Here is a 22,139-nt window from a genome sequence, read left to right on the forward strand (position 1 = left end):
TGCTAAAATCTCAGGGCTGGGATGAATGGAAACGTTACTGGCGCCTGCTTGAGTAAATCGATGAGCAACGGGATGATAGTGATACAGTGATATATTTTTTATATACCACAAACGAATACAGTCATACTCTTATTGTTTTGGGGGGGACCATATATGGGTTGGCTCAAGTGCATAGTAAATAACTTAACTCTTCTACTATCTCTCCAGTCTACTCAGACCCCTATTTGAAACACATTTGGGTTATTTGTGAGTCATGGCATTTGAATAAAAAAGTTTAAAAAAATTAAGTAAAAAAGCAAGACTGGGAATTATCACAGAAAGTGAAAAAACAAATAAATGAATATTAACAAATGAAAAATATAAGCTTAAAAATTTAGTAACAAAGAAAAAGCACAACAAATGAAGCTCACCTTTCATCCAATTTAGAAAAATAAGATCAGACAGCCCGCACCCAAGGGCCTGGGTCCCTCTCTGGGCATGCGCAGCTAGAACCAGCCCCTAGAAAGCCAGTTTTCAACCCCTGATCTGCGTGGGACAGGCACAGAGGCCCAGCTCTGGGCAACAAAGCTGAACGGCTCCAATTCCAACAGGTACAGCCCGCCCCCAAGGACCTGGGTCCCTCTCTGGGCATGCACAGCTAGAACCAGTCCCTAGAAAGCCGGTTTTCAACCCCTGATCTGCGTGGGACTGGCACAGAGGCCCAGCTCTGTGCAACAAGGCTGAACGGCTCCAATTCCAACAGGTACAGCCCGCCCCCAAGGGCCTGGGTCCCTCTCTCGGCATGCGCAGCTAGAACCAGCCCCTAGAAAGCCGGTTTTCAACCCCTGATCTGCGTGGGACGGGCACAGAGGCCCAGCTCTGGGCAACAAAGCTGAACGGCTCCAATTCCAAACAGGAGACGTTCCCAACTCCTCGCCCAGTGCCAGGGACTCTTTCCGGAGCCGCGGCCGCGAAATATTTTCCCACTACGTATGCCATAGGAACCATAAGCTACCTTCTTAGATGGAAACTTCTCTATTTTAGCTCAGCCACTAGAAACACAGTAGCCAATAACTCATAAGCCTATCTTAACTCACAATGCATATCAAGCAGAATAGTAACAGTGAACGTGAAGGACTAAACCACACCTCTCACAATGGTAAAGCAACGCAAAAGCCCACCAAACTTTCATATTGAAGAGTCTAGCCCAGATGACACCAACAGTATTGTAGTGTTAGACAACCTCTCTGACAAGGAATTCAGAAGGAGCTACTTAGGATGCTTAGGGAATTAAAAGAAACAATGGAAAGCAATGCCAATAGAAGACAAGAGGATCTGAAGGCAGAAAATGCAATCAGAAATGTCAGACCTGAAAAATCTCGTAGGCGAATTGAAAAGCTCAGTGGAAGGCCTCAGCAGCAGAGTAAGAGCGGCTGAGAACAGAATCAGTGAGCTCGAAGATGAAGTTCAGAGACTCTCCAGAAAAGAGCAGAAAATGGAAAAGAGACTCACAATTTGGGAACAGATGGCAAGAGAAGATCGTGATGAAGCCAAGAGGGGTAACATAAGAATTATTGGAGTCCCAGAGGGACAGGAAGAAAACCTCGATGAAGAAGAAACTGTCAAAGACATCATTGCTACAACATTTCCAGAGCTGAAGAAAACTTGTGACCACATTCAGGAGGCCCGAAGGGTACCAGCTAGAAGAAATCCGAATAAAAATACCCCAAGACACATTCTGATCAAAATGACCAAAACCTTAGACAGAGACAAAATTCTGAAAGCAGCAAGATCGAAGAAAGAAATCTCTTACAAAGGAGCATCCTTAAAATTCACAGCTGATTTTTCTGATGAAACCCTCATGGCCCGAAAACAGTGGTGGGACATAGTAAAAAAACTCAATGAAATAAATGCCTCCCCAAAAATACTTTTCCCAGCAAGACTCTCATTCATAATAGAAGGAACAACACACAGTTTCACAGACAAACAACAGCTCAGGAACTTCATAGACTCAAAACCATGGTTACAAGAACAACTAAATGGGCTAAAGGCTCCTCAAATACACCAAATTTTAACATAACAATGGGACAAAATCCCATAACAATAATCTCTCTCAATGTCAATGGGCTAAACACACCAATTAAAAGACATAGAGTGGCAGGATGGATTAGAAAATTGAACCCAACATTCTGCTGCCTGCAAGAAACGCATCTCAATAGTCAAAGCAAACACAGACTCGGAGTCAAAGGCTGGAAAACAATCCCACAGGCAAACAGCTCCCATAAAAAAGCTGGGGTAGCCATCCTTATATCAGACCACATCGATTTCAGAGTGAGGAAGGTCATAAGGGACAGTGAAGGCCATTTCTTATTGATCAAAGGATCTGTACAACAGGAAGAACTTACAATAATAAATGTATATGCACCTAATGAGAGACCAGCAAAGTACTTAAAACAACTACTCATAGATCTGGAAAAAGACATCAATAGCAACACAATACTAGTGGGAGACTTCAACACTGCTTTGTCACCTCTTGATAGATCAACCAGACTCAAGCTTAGCAAGGACATACTTCATTTGAGGGAAACAATGGAAGAAAGGGACTTAGTAGATATATACAGGACATTTCATCCACAAAAAGCTGAATACACATTCTTCTCAAGCGTACATGGAACATTCTCCAAGATAGACCACATGCTGAGCCACAAAACATGCCTCCATAAAATTAAGAAGGTAGAGATTGTATCAACAATCTTCTCAGACCATAATGCGCTGAAATTAGAAGTAAATCACACACAAAAACAGAAAACTAAATCAAACACCTGGAAATTAAACAGTGCACTATTGAACAACGAGTGGATTAGACAGGAAATCAAAGAGGAAATCAAAAGATTCTTAGAAACGAATGAAAATGAGAACACGAGTTACCAAAACTTATGGGACACAGCAAAGGCTGTGTTAAGAGGAAAGTTTATAGCTCTACAAGCATTCCTCAGGAAGGAGGAGCGAGCACACATAAGTAACCTAACCTCACAGCTTAAGAGCTTGGAGAAGGACCAAAAAAAGGAGCACAACCCGAACAGGAGAAAAGGTAAAGGTAAAGGCCCTCCCGTTGATCGTCGATTTGCTCGAGCGGGCCCAGTAACAGAAAGGAAATAATAAAACTCAGAGCAGAGATTAACGAGATGGAAACCCAAAAAACAATCCGAAAGATCAATGAAACCAAAAGCTGGTTCTTTGAGAAAATTAACAAGATTGATAAGCCTCTAGCAAAACTCACAAAGAAAGGGAGAGAGAAAACCCTAATAAACCGAATCAGAAATGAAAAGGGGGTCATTACAGCAGAAACCACAGAAATTCAGAGGATCCTCAGGGAGTACTTTGAGAAGCTTTATGCCACGGAACATCAAAACCTCGAGGAAATGGATAAATTCCTAGACTCCTACAGACTCCCAAGGCTGAACCAAGAAGACCTGGAATACCTGAACAGACCTATCACCATCAAGGAAATTGAAATGGTAATAAAAAGTCTCCCCAAGCACAAAAGTCCTGGCCCGGATGGATTCACTAGTGAATTCTTCCAAATCTTTAAAGAGGACTTAACTCCCAATGCTCTTTAAGCTTTTCCACGAAATTGAAATATCAAAAACACTTCCGAACAATTTCTACGAAGCAAATATCACACTGATACCAAAAGCAGACAGATACCACAAAGAAAGAGAATTACAGACCGATATCCCTGATGAACACAGATGCAAAGATCCTCAACAAACTACTAGCAAATAGAATCCAACTACTCATCAAAAAGATCATACACCATGACCAAGTAGGATTCATCCCAGGGATGCAAGGATGGTTTAACATTCGGAAATCAATTAACATAATCCACCATATCAACAAAAGAAAAGATAAAAAGCATATGATCATATCAATAGATGCAGAGAAAGCATTTGATAAGATCCAGCACCCCTTTGTGATGAAAACCCTAGCCTAAATGGGTATAGAGGGGACCTTCCTCAACATAATTAAAGCCATCTACCACAAGCCTACAGCAAGCATCATCCTCAATGGGGAAAAACTGAGAGCCTTCCCTCAAAGATCAGGGATGAGACAGGGATGCCCACTCTCTCCACTGCTGTTCAATATAGTACTGGAAGTACTTGTAATAGCGATTAGGCAGGAAAAAGATATTAAGGGCATTCAGGTAGGAAAGGAAGAAATCAAGCTCTCACTATTCGCAGATGATATGATACTCTACTTAGAGAACCCAATAACTTCCACCAAAAAACTCCTAGAAACAATAGACTCGTATAGTAAAGTTGCAGGTTATAAAATCAATACCCAAAAGTCCATGGCTTTCCTATACGCAAACAGTGAGAGAGAAGAAAGCAACATGAAAAAGACAATCCCGTTCACAATTGTGCCCCAGAAAATCAAGTACCTAGGAATCAGCTTAACTAAGGAAGTAAAGGACCTGTACAAAGAAAACTACAAAACGCTACTTCAGGAAATAAAAGAGGACTTGAGGAAATGGAAAGATATCCCCTGCTCATGGGTCGGGAGACTTAACATTGTCAAAATGGCAATACTACCGAAAGCATTGTATAAATTCAATGCAATCCCTATAAGGATACCCATGACATTCTTCAAAGAAATGGAGCAAACACTCCTGAAATTTATATGGAACAATAAGACCCCACGAATAGCTAAAGCAATTCTTGGGAAAAAGAAAATGGGAGGAATCAACCTCCCGAACTTCAAACTGTACTACAAAGCAGTAATAATTAAAACAGCATGGTACTGGAACAAAGGCAGAACTGCAGACCAATGGAACAGGGTCGAATACACTGACATCTCCCCTCAATCATATGATCATCTAATCTTTGATAAAGGTGCAAGTAATGTGAAGTGGAGTAAAGAAAGCCTCTTTAATAAATTGTGTTGGCATCACTGGACGGCTACATGCAAAAAAATAGGCTCAGAACTCCGCCTAACACCATGTACAAAAGTAAGATCAAAATGGATTAAAGACCTCAACATCAGACCAGAAACCATAAGGTACATTGAAGATAAAGTTGGCAAAACCCTCCATGACATTGAAGCTAATGGTATCTTCAAAGATGCCATGCCACTGGCCAAGCAAGTGAAAACAGAGATAGATAAATGGGACTATCTTAAACTAAGAAGCTTCTGCACCTCCAAAGAAACAGTGACCAAAATACAAAGACAGTCTACAGAATGGGAAAGGATATTCACCGAATACACATCTGACAAGGGGTTGATATCCAGGATATACAAAATACTGGTTAAACTCCACAAGAAGAAAACATCCAACCCCATCCAAAAATGGGGCAATGAAATGAACAGAAACTTTCTCAAAGAAGAAATCTGAATGGCAAAAAAGCACATGAGAAAATGCTCTACATCATTAATCATCAGGGAGATGCAGATCAAAACCACAATGAGATACCATCTCACACCTCAGAGACTGGCCCACATTCAAAAGAGCAAAAGCAACCGATGCTGGCGTGGATGTGGCGAGAAAGGGACACTCCTTCACTGTTGGTGGGAATGTCCACTGGTTCAGCCCTTCTGGAAAACAGTATGGACGATTTTCAAAAAATTAGAAATTGAGCTCCCATTTGACCCAGCAATACCACTCCTGGGAATATATCCCAGAGAGGCAAAAATGTATAGTCGAAGCGACATCTGCACTTGTTTGTTCATTGCAGCACTCTTTACAATAGCCAGAAACTGGAAGAAACCTGAATGCCCAAGAACAGATGACTGGTTAAAGAAACTTTGGTACATCTACACAATGGAGTACTATGTAGCTCTTAGAAAAGATGAAGTCATGAAATTTACATACAAGTGGTACAATATGGAAAGTATCATGCTAAGCGAAATGAGTCAGAAAGAGAGGGATAGACATAGAAAGATTGCATTCATCTGGGGGATATAAAGTAACAAAGTATGAGATTAATACCCAAGAATAGTTGAGATCAGCACCAGGAGGATTACTCCATAACTTAGAGGCCAGCCGGGTATCCTAGAGGAAAGGGCAGTTCAGATAGAGAAGGGAGCACCAAATAAAGGATGTTTGGAGGATCCTCCCAGGAGGGGAGATGCATGTCGAAAGTAGACTATGGACTGAACATGTTTGCCACTCAATGCCTCTTTTGCAGACCACAACACCCAAAAGGAGAGAGAGAACACAGGGGATTGCCCTGCCACAGAGACAGGGGGGATGGGGGGATGGGGGTGGGAGGGATATTATCCATGGTGGTGGAAAATGGGCACTGGTGGAGGGATGGGTATCTGATCATTGTATAATTGAAACCAAAGCACAAAAAATTGTAAATTTACAACTGTAAAAAAAAATAAAATAAAATAAGGGGAAAAAAAAAGAAAAATAAGATCAAGATTTGATCTCCATGCTATCTTTTGACGTGTCAATTGTAGGTAGAAAAATAATTCAGCCTTAGAATTCTTTCTCAAAATCGTTATTCTCTTGCAGAGTTGTAGGACAGAAACAGGTAATGGTCACTTTTGAGTCTGACTATACCTTCTCCCAGGGATTATATCAAATATAAATATAGGTGCTGCTCTGAAGGGATTTTGGAAATGTATTTAAATTATTGATATGCCAGTTGATATTAACAAGAAAGATTTCTGACTGGCAGAATTTACTGGGATCCTGTAAAGAGAGTAAATTTAGGATTTCCCTAAGGGAAGTGGTATTTCCTGAGAAAAATAAATGTTAGGCCTTGTTGTGGATCTTGGTTTGCTCATTGTCTTATCTACCGCTTTCCCTACAGATATTGAATTTCTTTAAAGCAGCCTCAATACTTAAATATATTTAGTATGTCATAAATATATGATGATAATATTTCACATATAGGTGGCAGATAGATGGTAGATTGACAGACATTAGCCAATGGATTGGTTTTATTTCTCTGTATGAATTTTGTACTTCCTGAAATTACAACAAAAACTGATAACTTCACAAGCAAAAAAAGCTTTTCTGGAAGACATTGGAAATCAGACAATGAAAACAAATTTAGTAAGGGTATAGAATCTGAAACAATACTATTAAATAGTAAACCAATGACAAAAGTAAATTTACAAAGGATTGGCTAGGAGGTCACACACTTGCCATGCGTGCACCAAGCTAGCTGTGTGCTAGAAAGTTAATACTGTGTGGTACCCATACCAGTCAACAGAACTCCAGAGACCCACTTAGTGCGAGTGGAAGGGACCCCAGGGATCTGACTTGCAATCTCATACTTGCAAATTGGGTCACACTTTGTCATTGAGCGAGCCCTGGTCATGTTTTTAAAGAAAGCAGAATTGCTTACTCTACTCAAAAGAAGGAAACTTTTCCAACCCAATTAGAAAAAACAAATAATAACCTGATAAAATGTAATATAGTTGGACCAGAGTGATGTTATTGTAGGTAGGATGCTTCCCTTGCACATGACTGACCTGAGTTTGATCCCCTGGATTTCATATGTTCCTCTGACCCTGCTAGGAATTATCCCTGAGAGCTGAGCCAGAGTAAGCCCTGAGTACCACCAGGCATGACCCAAAACTGAAAAGACGGAAAAAATAGAATAGTGGAAATATATGAATTACTGAAGGATTTTTCTAGGCAAGTTTGTCTTGGAGGAAGCATGTTGTTCCAGTAACAGGAGCAATATTTTAATCAAAAAATTGTTAGCTATACAAGAATAGTAAGAACAGTAAGAATGTTGATTGTATAGATATGGAAGACTTTTCTACCAGAGTTGGATTCAAGAGTTTGGGGACTCAAAATAATCCATTTTGGGTGGGCTCGTTAAGCAAAAAAAAAAAAAAAACAATATTTAAGATAGCTTAAAAGAATAAACCATATGTCATAAATTGTAATAATGATAGCACAGTGGTACTTTGTTTGCCTTGCACTCAGCCAGCCCGGCCGAGCCTGGTTCGATTCCTCAGCCCTTTTTGGAGAGCCCGGCAAGCTACCGAGAGTATCTCGCCCGCACGGCAGAGCCTGGCAAGCCCCCCGTGATGTATTCGATATGCCAAACACAGTAACAACAAAGTCTCCAATGGAGATGTTACTGGGCTCACTCGAGCAAATCGATGAACGACTGGAGGACAGTATACAGTATACAGTATTAAATTCATAGCTGGATTATAACTTATATTCTTGTTGTGGAGTTTTATCATGAATTTCATTATGTCATCAATATATTTTGTATCAAAATTAAGGAAAACTGGAAATACTTTGACATTGTGTTCTATAGATCTGCCTTCAAAATTAATTTCACTATAAATAAATTTTAGGTGTTATTTAAAACTCTACTGAAAAGCTACTTTAAAAATTTCAACAAGTTGCAGCTTTTGATGTGAATATTTTCTTTGCTTTTTTCTTTCACAGCATCAATTTAAATTTTATTTCCTCAATCATCTTTATTGAATTTTTGATATCTCCTTATGTTTTATTTAAATAGTCTCTCAGCTCTTTCATTACAAAGAAGGCAGAATACGATTCTTTATATTCGTTTTATGTGTTTGAGTCAGGAGTTTTTGGTGTCTAAGCTGTTTTTATGAATTACCCCAGATATATTTGCATATTGAAGCTGAATAATGAATAGATTTTGCCAATGTTTTTCTTTTTATGTATTTTGAATTTATATTTTGAATCTTTAAGCAGTGTACTTTAGAAGTCTTTAAAATTGCTTCATCCTGTTGAGGAAGATGGAAACTGGGATAGAGAAAGGAACATTATGACAATGCTGGTTGGAAAGTAATGCTCTGGAAGGGAGATGTGTGCTGAAAGTGGGCAAAGGACCAAACGTGACGGCCTCTCAGTATCTGTACTGCAAAACATAATGCCCAAAAGGAGAGAGAGAGGAGAGAGATGGGAGTAGATGAGAGGGGAGGGGAAGTGAAGAGAGGGAAAAGAGAAGGGAGGGGAGCAAAGGGGAGGGGAGGCGAGGAGGCTGGAGGAGAGGAGAGAAAAAGAAGAGAGAAGAAAAGTGCCTGCCATAGAGGCAGGATGTGTGTGAGTGTGTGTGTGTGTGTGTGTGTGTGTGTGTGTGTGTGTGTGGTGTGTGGGGGGTGTGGTTGGCAAGAGGAGTACAGGGAATATCAGTGGTGGGAAATATACACTGGTGAAGTGATGGGTATTGGAACATTGTATGACTGAAACTCAATCATGAAAGCTTTGGAAGTGTATCTCATGGTGATTAAATAAAAAAATAAACAAAAATTTAAAAATAAAATGGCTTCATGTCCCAATAGCCTTGTACTAGAGAAACCAGCAAAAAGTTTTAAAACAGGTTTGTTTTACCTTCTAAAAACTGTTTTAGAAGGTAAATAGTTGTAATGCACTTAAATTATTCCATCAATAAAAGGAAGCTGAAAATAAAAATAACTGGAAAAATGTGAAAACAATCCACAATTTCAAATATTATGGAGCCTGCTTTTGCTCTAATGAGATAACAGAAATGAATTAAGTGAGATATATAGTGTATATCCTTATTTGCAACTTTGAAAAAATGGTTGCAGCTGCTCTGTAAAAAGTACCATGAGGAGCAAAACTCTAGACTGATAGATATATGTGCAAATCACATTCCTAACAGAGGATTCATATCTAAAGTATTCAAAGAACTCTTAAAATTTAGCAATAAGAAATCAGACAAACCAATTTAAAATGAACAAAATACTTGAATGAATACTTAACCAGGAAAAAGATATACAGATGGCAAATAAGCATATGAAAAGATCTTCAACTTCATTTGACATAGGAAATTGCAAATCAAAGCAATAATGATATATTATTACCCTCCTATTAGATTGGCTAAAGGCCAAAAACCTGACAATAACAATTGCTGGCAGCCATTTGGAACAACAACATTTCTTACTCAGAGCTGCTGGGAATGCAAAATGGTAGAGCCAGTACAGAAGTTGGTCTCCCGGTGTCTTACAGATGTAATAAGCATAGTCTTAGCATAGAGTTTGGCAGTCACAGGCTTGGAAATTTACACAATTATTTTGAAAAACCCATGTCAACATATACACACACAAGAATGATTATAGCAGTTTTCTTCATAATTACAAAAAATGTGGAAACAAACAAAATATATTTATTGAGTGCATAAATTGATACATCCATATCACGATCACGATCATCTTGTTCATCGATTGCCTCGAGCAGGCACCAGTAATGTCTCCTTCACCCTAGCCTTGAGATTTTAAAAAGTGCCATATTCAAGGCTCTTTCAGGGTTAGGAGAATGATACCCATCATTGTTATTGGTATTTGGCATATTGGGTACACCATGGGGTGTTTGCCGGACTCTGCCGTGTGGGAAGGTTACATTCGATAGCCTGCCAGTTTGTCCAAAGTAGGAATGAGATAATAAGATGTCGCGTGGCGCGAATGCGGCTACGTGCTTCCGGGAGCTGGGTTTTATAGATACATCCATATATTAGAATATTATTCAGTGATAAACGTTATCAAATGGTAGCCTTATAAGAATCACATTATCAAACCAGGAGCAATATAAGTGAATCATTTTAGGGGTTGTGGAGAGTTTCCCAGGTGGTGCTTAGGTGGCCCAATGCAGCTCAGGCCCTGTAACACTAGGGTCCTCCCGGGTTGCACCAGCTCCACTTGAGCAACTGTATGGAGATTTGGGAATCAAACCAAGGTCAGCCACATGCAAGGGAAGTGCCTTAATGTGTCTATTTATTTGTCCAGGAAAACACAGATGAATCTTAATGCACATTGCTAAGTGAAATCAGCCAGTCTGGAAAGGCAACATACTGGAGGATTTCAATTATATGATATTCTGTAAAAAGTGAAAATGATAAAGGCAACAAAATTCAGAAGTTTGCAGAGACAGGGGAAAGGATAGGAATATATGGTATGTAAATCGCAAAATGGTCTTTTTATTTGCTGGTTTTGGTTTTGATTTTGTGGGCCACACCCAGTGATGTGCTGGGGTTAAAACTTGGCTCTGCCACTCAGGGGTCACTCTTGGAAGTGCTTGAGAGACCATAGGAAGTGTAAGGAATCAAGTCTGGGTTGATTCTGTGCAAGGTAAGTGCTATACTCACTGTACTATCACTCAAGCCTGTTTTTATTTTTATGTGTTGAGGAAATAAAACAATCCTGAAAGTAAAATGGTGACTATATTATACTTTGTTTTTGTAAAAGTCAGTACACTGGGAAGCATAAACCATGTTCTCACATAATGAATTATGGTGCTGTAACAGCCTTTTTAAAATCTATTATTTTTCTATTATTAAGAAGAAAAAGTTATAATTGGCTTATAATAGCATACTCTGAACTACTGAGTATTTTTTGGTCAGGAAAAATCATGCTTTGGGGTAGACAATAATAGAATCTAAGGTTCCCATTTCTAATTTCACACATTAGACAAATGGTGATTGTGAGATTTTTTTCAAAGACTGGCCTTTGGTTTTATTGATTTTAAATCTTGTTTCCCCTCCATGATGGGTGGCACATCCAAAGGATACATGCACATAAAGCCACATATACCTCATGTCTTGATGCTCTTGTGAATTAACATAGTGGGGGAATGTGTTGTTGGAAGTCATTCTGTACCAGAACATCTATCTAACACCATAAAGATAAATGGAAGTTGTTGTCTATTTTATAATCAGATAGCAAGAAGCACTCTTGAGTCTAACAAAGAATGTCTACTTATGAAAGGCCCAGATGCTTAAGCTTAATATAATGCTACCGAAAATCAGTCCTGGTGCTAGGCAACTTTGATGTATTTATTTATTTATTTATTTATTTATACAGTTTTCTTTCCTATTTTGGAGGAGAGGTGGGAGGGAAGTGCAGGATTTAGGCTACATCCTGTGATGCTCAGAGTTTTTTTTTTTTTTCCCAGTTCAGTGCTCTGGAAACTAGATGTACCAGGGATCAAACCAGTGTCAGTCTAACATGAGGAAGGCGGTAAGCACATTAACCTTTGTACCGTTTCTCTCACCCTGGTTTTTCAGAAGTGAGATAGCAATTGAGATAATCAGCTAAAAATAAAAATGGGGAATATTATGTAAGAGAGAGAAAATCATGTACAAAATACCCAGCCATGACAATAAAGAGCAAGTAGAATAGGGAAATAAAGAGTATTATTATCCAGCTGCCTTAAGACTTGCTTATAATTCATGGGAAGGAACTATAAATAAACCAATATAGACAATGGTATATTCTACTCCAGTTATGTTTAGCCAGTAAGTATAAACAAAGAGTGGGTAGAAATTGAATTTGAACAGGAATGTCATTTACCAAGCAAATATTAGGAAGTGAGAAGGATCAAGGAGAAGATATTTACAAGAGAATGATTTTAACACTGGACCATGGATTTTAACCTGTGTAGGAAGAAAAGAGAAGGCATCAAAGGGTCACAGTGGTTGAGTGATAAATGGTAAAGTCAATAGCTTGACAAGCTCATTGGGTCAAAAGACTGCTAGAATTGGGACCATGAAGGAATTAACTAGAAAGATACAGTATGGCAAGTACTTAATGGATAAATGAGAGGCAGTTAATGGCAATCCTCTCTACCAGGTTACTATTAGACTTGGTGATTGGGGTGGTATTGAGGACTGGGTCACTAAGAGAGAAGTTTGTGGACATCAAAGAATAATATTTTATGTGTTTATCCAAATCTGAAGACCTAAGAGGAATACAATAGAGTAACTATGAACTAAGTCCAACTATCAGCAAGATGTGAAGATCACATTTAAAGATCAAATAGTTTTAGGAAATAATATGAGAGGGGAAGTAGATAAAAGGTACCTTAAAACTGTGGCTGAAGAGATAGTACAGTGGGCAGGGTGGGTGCCTTGCCTGCCTCCAATCCAGGTTCAATCTTGGGCACTTCATATGGTTTCCTGAGTCTGTTAGGAATGATCTCTGACCACAGAACCAGGAGTAAGCCCTGAGCACTACCAGGTAAGGTCCCCAAACAAACAAAAAATAATATTCTATGGAATAGAGTAAGAGTGAAACTGGGCAATGTGAATCAGGATGTTGGTTATACAACCACAGATACTTTAAATTACCCACAATAAAATACTTTGAAATAAATTTATAAAACATTTAGGAGTTAATAACTATTCATATCTGGGCTGGAGTGATAGCACAGCGGGCAGGGTGTCTGCCTTCCACATGGTCAACCCAGGTACCATCCCAGCATCCTATGTGGTCCCCTGAGCACCGCCAGGAGTAATTCCTGAGTCCAGAGTCAGGAGTAATCAAAAAGCAAAAATAAATAAATAAATAAATAAATAAATATTCAGATATAACTTAGTTGGTCTGTTTTGTTTTGGTCTGGCCTACTTTGGTTTGGGAGCCACACATGGAAGTGTTTAGAGTTTATTGCCTGGTTTTGAACTCAGAAATCACTCCTGGAGTGGTTCAGGGAAACGTACGCAGTGTTGGGTATTAAACCTAGGTCTGCTGCACACAAAGCAAGCACCTTATCCACTGTATCTAGCCCTCAAATTTAAAGTCCATAAGTTATTATTTGCATTGGTTTAAGTATTCATAGTCTGAGTCTCATGCTTTTTATGGGAATCTCAAAGATACAGGAAACAAGGGTGATTGGGAGATAGAATTAGAAGGGTTATCTAAACAGGTTAAAGCTTTGGACTTCATTTTGAAAATGTTAAGACATCTAAATGTTTAATCATATTTTTCCATGTTACTACTTTAACAACAATGAAATGAGTAAATATTTGTATGCAATTAATTAGGAGGCAATTATTGTTTTCTAGGCTTACACTGGTAGAATTTTGCACTATCTAAGGTGTGGCTAAAAAGATTCAGCAAAGAAACTGAAAGCAAATGGAAAGTAACTAAGTAATACCAGATAGCCCGAGAGCATGGGCCCAAGAGTAAAATACCAATCAGGATTTAAACATCTGTGTACTTTGGATCTCTACCCCACATGTGGCAGCATAGCTGAATGTGGGGACCTATGACAAAATTGGCAAGAGTCAAAGGTAACTGAATGTGCAGTCACCAAAAATTAATTCACAATCAAGTAAACATAATGAATTGGATTTATTTCTGGTGGTATTCATCATGTGCCATTTCTTTAGTGAAGAGGGGTCATGTGTGGAAAAGCTTAAGAAGCCCTGGCCTAAGACATGAGTTATGCTTAATCTTGGCATTCTTTTCTCAGAAACACACAATGGCTGTCCCTGGGTCCTAAGAATGCCTATATTCCCTGTTGTGGCATTTAAAGACACTCACTTCTATATATTATTTGATGGATTATATACTCAGGACACACTAACTATAGTTAATCCTTGAATAATGCAGGGATTGGGGCACTAACCCCCATTAAGTTGATTTTCTGCACCTAATTTTCAACTATCCCAATCTTAACCACTAATAGCCTATAGATGATTTGGAATAAAACTATTTACTGCTGTAGCACTGCACTGCACTGTCTTCCCATTGTTCATTGATTTGCTCGAGTGGGCCCAGTAATGGCTCCATTGTGAGACTTGTTATTACTGTTTTTGGCATATCAAATATGCCACGGGGAGCTTGCCAGGTTCTGCTGTGCAGGCATGATACTCTCAGCAGCTTGCCAGGCTCTCTGAGAGGGACAGAAGAATTGAACCCGGGTGGGTCACATGCAAGGCAAACGCCATGCCCTCTATTGCTCCATTTACTGCTAACATTTGTAAAATGATTAACTCATCTTGTTTCCTGCATTATATATAATTATTTATTGATTTGAGCCGGAGGGGTAGTCCATCCCTGGCAGTGCTGTGGGCTACCAGGAATCCAGCTGGGTTTGGCTACATGCAAGGCAAGTGCCTTAACTCCTCTACTACCTTTTAGGCCCAGTATTTTTAAGCATAATTATATAAAAAATAAGGCTAGTGAAGCTAAGAAAATTACAAGGAGAATGCATTTATGGCAATACAGTTTATTAGGATCATAAGTTTACATCATCTTTTATGAGAAAAATCTATGCATAAGTGAACTTATTACAAATCCTGGCTTTTCACAGGTCAACTATAGTTTGACTTAATGGAATATACAAAGATATTTTATGTCTTCTTGTTTTGAAAAATACTGTACAGATGATATAATTCTCTAAGTTTGTAGTGTATTATTCCGTCATCCTCCCTAGTCTATATCAATTTCTGCTTCCTGCATACCTTTTGCAAATTTAACTAGATCTCAGTTTTGCATTTGGATACTTAATTCAGTGAATCTAAGTGATTCTATTCATATTACATTGGTTTTCTTGTCTTCTAAGTAGAAACCTCTTGAGGGTGAACAATTTATTAATTTAGCTTTGTATTTCTCAGTTAGCTTACCAATTTCAGTGATAGATATAAATGAAATTAAACTGATTTAATATTCCTTATAATTAGATTCCAATCAGATATACATTAATTATAAAAGTATCCAGAGGAAAAATTTAATTTTAATGAAGAAGAATATTGTAACCCAAACATGAGAGCTTGTAACTATCTCACGGTGATTCAATAAAATTAAAAAAAAAAATGATCAATATGTAGACATATGTGAGTTATCAAATGACAGGGCAAACTTATGAGTGCATAAAATTCTTTATTTAGAACAATAAAGTATATGTATATATAATGTAATTTCAAATTCAAACCTGTATAAAAAAGGGTCAGGACATATACCTATTTTAAAAAGTACACGTACAGTATATACACATACACATCACATTTTACAACCCTTTTTATTTAATTAAACTTCAGTCATAATAAAACTATTTAGAATAGTGTTGACATACATTTACATAACAATATGCAAACTCCAATCTATGACTGAACAAGCAATATATCTGTGCAACCATCTAAACGTCTGAATACTTTTTAAGTCCACTGATTTAAAAAATAGTGGCAAGGGGACACTATTGTCACACATTAAACCTCAGCATATAGGAGAATAAAATATTTTGATTGGAATGGTTTATTTAAGTGAGTCTTATAGCTCAGAAATCAAGTAACTGAAAATACTATGGTTTTTAGTTTGAATAATTTTATTTTTAAAAACAGTATCATAAAAATGTAGTTGGAAATAACAGCATAAATTTACAATGCTTAGCAAAAGTTTTAGGATCATGGATGTTCATTTTAATAGGAATTACTTCTAAAATAAAATCTTGCCAGCAAAGGAAAGTACCATTATCTTATCTTTACAAACCAAAGAATTTCCAAACTTGTCAAAGGAAGGCAGCAACACCATAAAATGTGTGATCAAAGACCACAAATGAAGTACTTAGAGTTTCAATTGAATGTTTATATTTTAATGTAAATTTTATAATAAGTTTCAAAGACAAGCAGTTTCTTCAAAATTCATGTCTTATGTTTCAATTTCAAAATATAATTTATGGATTAGCCTTTTCCAAATGGATTCTAAATTATCTCTTGGCATTCAAATATATTCTAAGTATTTTACATTTTCTGCTCTTAGCTTTTAATAAAATGAGAGCATTTAAATGCTTAATTTGGTGCATTTCCAAAAGTTACACACATCTTACAGAATCTCTTTCTGACTAAAATGAACTTGTAGTTTTCGTTCCTGGGAGGTGATCCAAAACATTTACTAGAGCAAAGAAAAAATATTATCCCCTGTGTAAATAGTTATCCAATTCACTCACATGACTGTATTTCACTTTACTAATGGACCCTATTTACATTAGAAACAACATAGGCAATGAAGTTTATGTTCAAATTGCTTATAAAGAGATGAGAGGAGTATATTTTGCATTGAATAGTTTTAGCTCTATTTTGTCTTCTCGGTCAATCATTTAGTAATAGATTTCATACCTAAGTTGTGACTTCTGAGTTCACCATAAATTAAAAATGAATATCCAAAAGGGTTTGGTGATTTAACAGAAACTTTCAATGGCAGAATGGGGCCTTCTGATAATTTTTGCCTAATTTCCACTATGCCAACCTGCCCCTCTGAAAATAGTTATTTAAGAAGGATATGGAATGGATAAAAGCCCTGTATGGAAATAATATTTTGGACCAAAATCTATAGAAAAATGTTATCTACACATTCTTAATATTATTTTTGTTAATTTAACTTAGAAAACCAAAACATGCTACCATTTCTCTTAACTACTTCAATTAACATGTTTAATTCAACCAAAGCAAACACTTCATTATTGACACTTTTTGCCCCCCCATTTTCATTTTTAATACACTCGACCATTTTTAAGAGTATGGGTTACCTATTCTTTCATAGCATTAAAAAATTAATTTGTCTTAGACTCATTAAAAGATGGCAGTGTTAGAGGCCAGAGAGAGCCCCACAGGCTGAGCACATACTTTTTTATGTGGGAGACCTGGGTTTGATCCCTGACACTGCATGGTACCCCAAGCACCACTACTGGGCACAGAACCAGAAGCAGCCCCTGAGCAATGTCATGTGAAGCCGCAGAACAGAACAAAAGAAAACAAAAAAAGTGGCAGTGTGGTGATAATCATATAAGGTAATTTATACAGAATCCAGGAACACTTTTATATCACTGTGTATACAAGCACAGTGCCAGTTGAAGTTTATCACAGAACCAGCTGAAGACTTAAGTTTTACCAAAGAGGAGCAAAACTGAATATAATTTATTATCTGAAAACTTCTGAGATAATTAAAATTTTTTAAGAAGTGAAATAGAATCATCAGATACATGGGACTAATTTAAAAGATGATTTCATGGTTTATGGTGTAGTTAATGAGTTTTCCATGATTTATAAAGGATATTCAGAACATATCAGATAAAATAAGCAAAGATATATATGTATATATATATATTTAATTTCAAAGCAGATGTGACAGTTAATGCCCAAGCATCTAGCATCCAAAATGATATTCAGTATTTTTCTATTGTTTGTACACTTTATTGAAATTCAGTGTTTTCAAAGTTGGAAATCCAAGTAACTTTCAATAAACTAATATATTTAGTTAGGCAGAACAAATCGCCCCTCACCTAGCATGCCAGATTTCATAACTTGCTGAATTTGTTTGAGTCTATTGATTAGGACGATGTCCTTGAGTGTTAAAACTCAGCTTTGAGAATAAGAGTACATTTATGGTACTTCCAATTCAAGCTCCTAAAACAGCATTTCCACATGCCTAAGAAAATTGAAACCACTAGTTAAATAAAGCAAACTATTAGACCGAGAAGTACCAATCTTCTTAGTCTACACACATAACTTATATTAATTAATCTATATCTACTTCCCTCACAACAATCAGTGTTATACATTGAGACAGGTTCTTTCAACAATTAAACTGACCTCTAGTTTTATTACTAATTGATTGTACCATGTACTATCCAAGGGCCCAGTTAATGTAGCTTCCCAATGCGCACCTGGTTTGTATATTAGAAGAATGACTAGTATTTGAGGAATCACAGTACTTCAGAGAAGGAAGGGGTTGTAGAAATCATGTGGGCTCTTTGGTACAAAAAAGAGCAAAGGCCACTTACGGGAGTTGTATTTGCATTAGCTTTGAACATAAGCTCAAAGCTAACTATACTAGAAATTCTTGGACTTTTGAAATCAAAGGAAAGGTAACAGTTTTTCATGCCCTTTTGTATCACTACATTGAAATGGTCATCTGATAGTATACATGGCAACAGTGCTGTCACATGGATTAAGATAGAATGGATTTGAATTCCTTTATGTGTATGTGTACATTGATGATATAGTAAAAGAACCGTCATCAAAATACAAACCATAAAAAAAAATCATTCTCTGCATTTAGTCAAATGTTCCTTGACTCTTTAAAACAATTGGCAAGGGGAACTCATATAATGTCTTACATGTTCTAGTTTCAAAAGCACAATGTCCATCGTGGGAATTCCTGCCAAGTTAACTCTTCGTAAGATAAACGCTGTCACACATCTTAAATAGCAAACTGACATGCACAACTACATAAAGCTCTCTTTTTATTAATTCATAAATCTTATTATAGAGTGCCTGATTTTAAATAAATGGATCCTTTAAACAGGTAATGGTGATTACACTATAAATAAAGTTTCCTGATTCTTTGTATTCTTGTAAAAGCCAAGTAACCTAGTTTTCAACACCCCTATTACCATATGGGTGTGACTAACTAACCTTAGATACTAAATATAATTTATGCTTACTTTCTCCCATGGCAGAAATGAAAAAGGGACCTTCATATATTCAGCAGTATCTTCCAAGTCCCTTTACTAAACTCTTAATAGTTTTAGAATATAAATGTTTCATAATATTTTGCAAGCAGAATTTCTATACTCTAGAGAGGTCAAGGGAAAAGACCAACTTCACCATGGATGGCACATGTCCTCCTCAGTGGCTGTCTTGCTGTTCAGTGGTCATAGCTTCTTCCTGTGATGACTCTTTCAGAGAGTCTCCTCCATCACAGTCATCACTGTTCTAATTATCTACTGGCTGCCCTGTATGGATAGATCCAGCCAATTATGCCCATTTGTCTAGTGGGAAATGGGTTAAATCAGAAGAGACCAAGATCAAATCCAGATCATCAATCAGCTGCTACAAGGCTGCCAAGTCTATTCCAATCACTTTGATTCCACTCTTCACTATATGTACAATGACTGATGCTATTGAGTTTTTTTCTTCTTTTCGCTAGATCCCTTTGAGAAAAATGTATTATCCCCACAATCCAGGCTTAAATATACTTTGCAGAGACCAAAGTAACTAGAAAATGCAGGTTGTAACTGAAAATAAAGCTATGTGTTTTTTCAGCAATTAGACATTTCTGGAGGCATGCGAAATGGTGCGTGCAGTCTGTGACACGTGCTTTCTCTACCAACATCAGTCGCAAATTTGAAATGAAACAAGTCCCCCAGTTCCTTAAAATAGAGTCCTGCTCCATGCAATTTCTTCTTTATAGATGATTAATTCAGTGCCAGTTTCACAGTAAAACACGTGGTTCCAATTTCTGAATCATCCATATACAGTCATGGGTAGCAAGAACAGAAAAAGATGCGGTCTGTCACTCCAGACAGAATATGAATTTGTTTAAAGCGGCTTCATTTATGAAGCAAACATGAACTGTTACTGCCTAGAGAGGAGAAAAAAAAAAGAGATTAAGACATATCTACTTTCTGCCTGTTTTTTCATTCTCAATAGCTGATTCATAAGACTCGATGAGTAATAGACTTACCATGTAGGAATCATTTGGCTTAAAAGAACTATTTTTTTTCCTAGATGTGTGATCTCTTTATGATCTCTCTGGTAACACCAGTATCCTAAATAACTTTATTAGTAATTGCTTGTTTCTTCCTGTTAGAATGTAAGCTCCATGAAGACATAAAGTTTGCCCACCAAGTACTGCCATAGCCCAACATTCAGAATAGGATCTGGCACAAAAATAAAAAGCCACTCAACCAATATTTTTTGAACATCAGTGAATGAATGAATGAATGAATGAATGCCCTGCGCTTTCATACCTGGGCATATGGCAGTTGATTTGTTTGTGGTAAGAGGATTCTATCGCTTATATAGCCATAGATTTCCCTAACAAGGATTTGAGAAAATTAATAGTCAAAGGCAGTTTTAGAGAGTCAAGAAAAGAAAGTTGGGGCGGGAAGACTCAAGAAATAGTGGGATTTGGAAACAGTAGGGAAGCTAGTAAGAGATCACCAACGGCTTCTGACCATTGAGCAGCACTGCTATCTTGGCAGTTTAACCAAGGGATAGCAGTCACTTCTCCCAACTGAGGAAGTAGCAACAGGAAGATCTCATTTGATACTGTGAGCCAGAAAAACGAAAGACAAATGCTGGCATGACATCCTGATGAAGCCTCTGGGAGCTTCAGTTGGCCTCCACACAGCTTATTATACTTGTTGAAGCATGAAAGCCAGACTTCATTTGAGGTCTTTGTTGCTGGAGTTAAGCCACTGAACTTTAGATTCAACTTTTACATTTTTCAACATTCAAGTTGAAATGCTTTCATTTCTATTTTTTATCATTGATAACACTTCTACACATTCTCTTCAATCTCATGTCCTAAATAAGTGTAAATTTAGTTTTTATGTCCAAGTCAGTCCTTTTCCCCTAGTTTTGTCCTTATTAATAAATCCCAGAATCACATATCATTGATTAAAAAATAGTTATGGTTGTTATATAGGTGACATAAAATTCCATAATATAAGAACCACAATATTTTTATATAAACCTTGTATTATAAAAATTGTGTTATATAACAATCTATCAGAGGCCTCTAGAAATTATAAAATCTGTGTTTAGAAAGCAGAATAAAATATTCATGAAAAATAAAAAGTTTCAGGAAAACCAACATACATGGCAGATAGTTTGAAAATTAAGTTTTGTTAGAAATGTGAAAAGAAATGCAAAAATAATCTATTTTTTTATTAAAGACTATGAATAAGTTGAAGTTATAAACTTAATTATAGATATGTAAATTATTCTATTTTATACCCTTAAAAGCTGACGACTGTTTTCCTGTAGAGTAAAACTGCAATTTTTATAATGATAACCTGGATTCTTATGATTTCATGAACAAAACAGGGTATTATTGTTCTCTCATTATACTTGAAAAATCAGTACCTAAAAGAAAGTTGACTCATCTATGAACCTGCAAGTAGTTAAATTTGTAAAGCCAAGGCTTGAACCCAAACCTAATCCCTTTTAATCCATTAGATCACAATGTATTACAAAAAAGAACCCCCCCCCAAAACCTTTAAAGTTCCAGAAATTCTTAGGAAATATTTGCTAGCGTCACAGATCTTGTCATTTAGAAAGCAATCACTCCCATCTTATATGCTAAAGGACCAAACTTGGCTTGAGATCATCCAGATTCCAGTCTATTTTCTCCACTCTTAGATCTATTAGAAATTTCCAAAACATGTTTTTCTTCTGCAAATCTCTTTACTAGTCTAACTGTGTTAAGAATTACTTTTGAAACTGGAGAAATAGTACAGTGGGCAAAACAGTAGAGCTTGCACATCGCTGACTTCACTTTGATCTGTGGTACCCATATGGTCCTCAGCACCCTGCCAGGAGTGTTCCCTGAGCACATTGCCAGAAGTAAGCTTTGAGAACCACTGGATGTAACCCCAAAAACCAAAAACACAAGAATTATTTTTTGCCATT

General features: G+C 37.2%; 1 protein-coding gene across 3 annotated transcripts in view; it reads right to left on the bottom strand.

Annotated features, from left to right (window-relative positions):
- KITLG (KIT ligand) overlaps positions 1-22,139 on the bottom strand; it is a 167,482-nt gene that overhangs the window by 67,347 nt on the left and 77,996 nt on the right. For 2 of the 3 annotated variants that reach the window (XM_056116201.1, XM_056116189.1), the window contains one exon: positions 18,078-20,085. The gene's annotated coding sequence lies outside the window, so the exon portion shown is untranslated. Of the gene's footprint in view, positions 1-18,077; positions 20,086-22,139 lie in introns of those variants that run through there. The other variant, XR_008792650.1, reaches the window with a different exon arrangement.

Source organism: Sorex fumeus, unplaced genomic scaffold (assembly GCF_029834395.1).
Source record: "Sorex fumeus unplaced genomic scaffold, SorFum_2.1 ptg000003l, whole genome shotgun sequence".
In the NCBI taxonomy this organism is placed as follows: Eukaryota; Metazoa; Chordata; class Mammalia; order Eulipotyphla; family Soricidae; genus Sorex; species Sorex fumeus.